Genomic DNA, 5,738 nt, shown 5'->3' on the forward strand with positions numbered 1-5,738 from the left:
CCACCTACACATCAAAGTCTCCAAATGTCAAAGCATACATAGATTTAATTTGGAGGGTCAGACTATCAAGCATCGCACACATGAGAACTGCTATTAATAGCATCCATTTGTTTCCAAGATATTCTCATTTTATTTTTTGCTAATATAATTGACCTGCGTTGGATGGAAGGGCCAGCCTTTACAACATCAACATCTTGACTTAATAATAATACAGTTTATATAATAATGTTCTTTAGACTATTGGATTCGTGATCTAACTGATAAGGGTATTCCTTCTCCCAGTGGAGGTTACAATTCATGTTTTCTTATCCCCTTTACTTTTTCCTAGTTCTTTTTTCCTCCATAAATTCTCCATAAAGAATAGACTCAACCTACTAGAGGCCTTTCTCAGTCTCTTAAGAAAGGACTTGGGACTATTGGTATCACTCTTCCTCCCTACATGACCTGTCTACCATCTTTACTGATCCTGTTAGATTGTAAGCTCCTTGAAAGCAGGAAGAATCTTTTCCATCTTTTTGTATCCCCAGCATTTTATACTGTGCCTGGCACAGAGCAAGTGCTTAAGAAATGTATTGATTGATTGATTTGTGCTTGAGGATGTCTTTTCTACTACCATTTATCAGATGGCAGCATGGGGATCCAAGGCTCAGGATCAGAACCTTTCACAGGTAGAAAGAATTTGCCTAAAGATGCTTTTGTGCACAGGACCAGAGGCTGTCTGGCAACTCCATTTATCCCCACTTCTGGGTCACAGTTCAAGAGCAGAGAGGAGCATTTTTGGTCAAAAGGGAATAGAAACATGAAGAAACTGTATCTGTTTTGGTCACAAGATATATAAGTAACCCTGAGGAACATTGTCACTGAAGAAGTGCCACTTCCTGTCTCAAAAGAGAAGGGATCCTGGAAAATAGTATCATTTCTGGTCTCAAGGGAGAAAAAGTCCTGAGGAGCAGTACTGATTGTAATAGCAAAGGATCAGGGGCATTTCCTGGGTAAGGACCAAAGTGCAGACCAGAGAGCAGTGACCACACCTCTCCCCAGATCACACAACTTTGGAGGCCCTAAAAACTTCCCACCCCCACAGAACTAGCTCTGAAAACAGTAGTGTAAAAATGCCTGAAGTTTGAGATTGCTTCTCCCACCCCAATGATTAGAACAGAATTCAACTTTAACATCAAGTTCAAAATCAAGAAATCAGATGGGAAAATAAGCAAACATCATCTATAATGGTAATAAACTTGAAGCCTTTCCAATAACATGAGGGGTGAAGCAAGAATTCCATTATCACCACTATTATTCAGTATTGTACTAAAATGCTAGCTATAGCAACAAGATAAGAAAGAAATTGAAGGAATAAAAATACTCAGTGAGGAAACAAAACTATCACTCTTTTTAAAAAATTTATTTTTTATTTTACTTTAATTATTTTTAATTAATTATTTTTTAAAAAATATTTTTCCATGGTTACATGATTCATGTTCTCTCCCTCCCCTCTTTCTTCCTCACTCCCAGCTCTGACAAGCAATTCCACTGGATTATATATGTGTTATCAGTCGATTCCTATTTCCATATTATTCTTTTTTATAATAGAGTGATCTTTTAAAACCAAAACCCCAAATCATACACCCATATAAACAATTGATAAATCATATGCTTTTCATCTGTGTTTCTGCTCCCACAGTTCTTTCTCTGGATGTGAATAGTGTTCTTTCTCATCAGTCCCTCAGGATTGTCCTGGATCATTGCATTGCTGTTAGCAGCAAAGTCAATCACATTTGATCATCCCATAATGTTTCAGTTTCTGTATACAATGTTCTCCTGGTTCTGCTCATTCCACTCCACATCAGTTCATGGATATCTTTCCAGTTCATATAGAAATTAAGCAGGTCATCATGCCCTATAGGACAATAGTATTCCATCACCATCAGATACCACAATTTGTTCAGCCATTCCCAACAAAACTATCACTTTTTGCAGATGGTATGATGCTATATTTAGAGAACCATAGAGCATCAACTAAGAAAATTAGTTGATACAACGAACCACTTCAATATAACTTCAATAAAGTTATATAAAATAAACCCACATAAATCATCATTTTTATATACAGGGGTATCTTGACACATGAATTTAATTAGATCCATGGCCAGGCTTGTAACTCAATTTGCTCACGTGTCAACTCTATATTCCCCATTTAAATGAATGGAAATGCAATTAATCCATTCCAGCCCCCCAAAAAACACGCAAATTTTTTGTTTTATATGCTTTTAAATATGAAAATATACTTTATAGATAATAAATAAATATATTTATAGATAATAAGAAAGAATGTAATGAAATAAACTTGCTTATGAAATGTTACTTACCTGCAGAGTCAGGCAAAGATGTTGGTGGAGGTTTTCGTTTTATGTGCTATCACTTAACATAACTTACTCTCTACACATTTAACACTACATTTAAATGCAAAATATGACCTTTTTAAATGCAAAATATGACCAAAATCATACTACTTATGATATGTAACTTTATTGCTAAATTTAATTGCTATTTTTTACTTTACTTAATTATCATCCTTTTCATCATTGAATTTTGGCTGTTTTGCCAAACTTTCCTCAATTTCACATAGAGGCTGTTTCAACAAAAACCTTTCCATGGAAGTTTGTTTTTTCCTCCCTTTCAGAATGTTTTGATAATGTGTGAAACAAGTGTCGTTACATAGCTCCAATGCATGACCTGTTGCAACCTTTTCTGAGTGTGTCTTTTCAATAAATTGTTTAATTTTTTCCCAAATCCTCAACATTTCTTGAATATCACTTGTATTGATTACCTCATCCACCTTGGGTTCCTCCCCACTAATTTCCTGCAAAACCTCTGTAAGCTGCTGCTGCTGTAACTCCTTCAATTCCTCTGTTGTCAGGACCCATGGTTAAAAGTTAAGAAATTTGCCCAAAAAACTGATAATAAAGACAAAAATAAAGAAGAAAGAAAAAGCAGTTCAATACAAATGCTCACACAGCCAGATAAACACTTAACTAAATGAGATAGCCTTGTGTTAACTTGTGAAACCGAACATTCAGTAGGCTATCTAGTGGAAGGTGGAGGAAGCTCATGATTCTAATATCCACTGATGACTTAAAGCAAAAAATCCCGATCATGGCTGCTTGTATCTCAAATTGTTCATGATTTAAGGTGCTTGTGTATCAAGGGACCACTGTACTATCAGTAAAACCCAGCAGCAAGAGATAGAAAGAGAAATTCCATTAAAAATAATAGCAGACATGTAAAGTATTTGGAAGTCTACTTGCCAAGACAAACCTAGGATTATATGAACATAATTACAAAACATCACATAAACAACTTAATAATAATAACAATAACAATAACAATAATAATAATAGAGAAATGTTCATTGTTCATGTAGGTAAAGCTAATATAATAAAAATAACAATTATCTCTGAGTTAATTTACTTATTCAGTGCCATACCAATCAAATAATGAAAGAATTACTTTTAAAGTTAGAAAAACAATAACAAAATTCATCAGGAAGGAAAAAAAGTCAAGAATATCAAGGGAATCAATTAAAAAATGTGAAGGGGCTCAATCTCTCCTAACTGAAGCATATAGGACTCCTCAAGGGGACATAAAAACAAGTTCAGACGAACGAGGGAACCCCACAACAGGGCACAGCATTGAAGGTATGCGAAATTGGGGCATTTCCACCCTATAAAGGGGTGAAACAGCTCTCATTAAAATGCGAGAGGAAGAATCCATCCACCCCCCCTCACACACACACACCATGCACAGCGCCAAGGCCAATGCATGGGAGTGAAAACAGGATTGGGGCAACCAGTAAATCACTAGCAGCCCCAGGGCTTGTACCTGAGAGCTGCCAGACGTGGGACCCCAGGTGGCTGTGGGGTGCGCACGGACTTTCCCGAGCATCTGTGCATGTGAAGACATTGCCCTCGGCGTGGACAAAGATCTCCAATGCAGGGACTTTCCCGAGCATCTGTGCAGGTGAAAACATTGCCCTAGGTGTGGACGAAGATCTCGAAAGCAGGGACTTTTCCCCAGCATCTGCGTGGGTGAAGGCAGTGCCCTAGGCACAGACAAATATCTCGAGCCCAGGCTTGGACCTCGAGAGGGGACCCGGTGCAGACCAGAACGCAGCTGTGGAAGCAGCCCCTGAGACTGCTGAAGCAGCCTCGGGCAGAGGGGCAGACTACGGACTATCAGGAGGCTTGACCCCGAGGACAAAGAGACCAGAGCCCTCGGAAGCTTAGAAAGCGCAGGCAGACCCTGAGTGTGAAGACAAAGCTGAAAAGGGGCGGGGCTAACAATGGCAAGCCGAGAACCCCAGAAGAAAAAGATTATCAAGAAAAACTCTGGAACACTTGAAAACTTTTACACAGAGAAAATCCAGACAACAGAGGAGGACAAACAAGTATCCCAACCTTCTCCCCAAAATGAAAACTGTTCACAAGCTATTGAAGAGTTCAAAAATGAGATGTTGAGGAAGATGGAAGAGATCTGGCAAGAAAATAAAAGTTTAAAAGGCAGAATTTCACAATTGGAAAGTGAGGCAAGTCAACTGAAGACCAGAAATGACCAGATTGAAAAGGAAAACCAGTCCCTAAAGGCTAGAATTGAGCAATTAGAAGCCAATGATCTCTCAAGGCAATAAGAACAAATAAAACAAAGTCAAAAGACTGATAAAATAGAAGGAAACATGAAATATCTCAATGAGAAAGTGACAGACCAAGAAAACTGGTCTAGAAGAGACAATTTGAGAATCATTGGTCTTCCAGAAAAAACAGAAATTAATAGAAACTTGGACTCCATACTTAAAGAAATTATTCAGCAAAATTGCCCTGAAGTCCAACAACAAGAGGGCAATATAGACATTGAAAGGATCCATAGATCCTGGTCGCAGAAAAGTCAACACCTAGGAATATAATAGCCAAATTCAAGAGCTTTCAAGTAAAAGAAAAAAATCTTACAAGAAGCCAGAAAGAGACAATTCAAATATCAAGGAGCACCAATCAGGATCACACAGGATCTGGCAGCCTCCACGCTAAAAGACCGCAAGGCTTGGAATACGATATTCAGAAAGGCAAGAGAACTGGGCCTTCAGCCACGGAGCTACCCATCGAAACTGACTATATACTTCCAGGGGAAAGTATGGGCATTCAACAAAATTGAAGATTTCCAAGTTTTTGCACAAAAGAGACCAGGACTAAATAGAAAGTTTAATACCCAACCAAAAAAATTAAGAGAAACATGAAAAGGTAAATAAGAAACAGAGGGAAAAGAAAGAAAACTCATAATTTTTTAAGTTTGACTCTTTAAGGGCTTAAATAAGATCTAATTATCTGTATTACAGATAAAATAGACAAAGTACTAGTCAATCTAATATAAAAAAAGGAAAGAAGAAAACCAAATTTACAGTATCAAAGATGAAAAGGGAAACCTCACCTCTAATGAAGAGGAAATTAAGGCAATCATTAAAAACTATTTTGCCCAATTATATGGCAATAAATATAACAATTTAGGAGATATGGATGAATATTTATAAAAATATAAATTGCCTAGATTAACAGCAAAAGAAATAGAATACCTAAATAATCCCATATCAGAAATAGAAATTGAACAAGCCATCAAAGAACTCCCTAAGAAAAAATCTCCAGGACCTAATGGATTCACAAGTGAATTCTATCAGACATTCAAAGAGCAACTAA

This window comes from Gracilinanus agilis, chromosome 1, assembly GCF_016433145.1.
Source record: "Gracilinanus agilis isolate LMUSP501 chromosome 1, AgileGrace, whole genome shotgun sequence".
Classification (NCBI taxonomy): Eukaryota; Metazoa; Chordata; class Mammalia; order Didelphimorphia; family Didelphidae; genus Gracilinanus; species Gracilinanus agilis.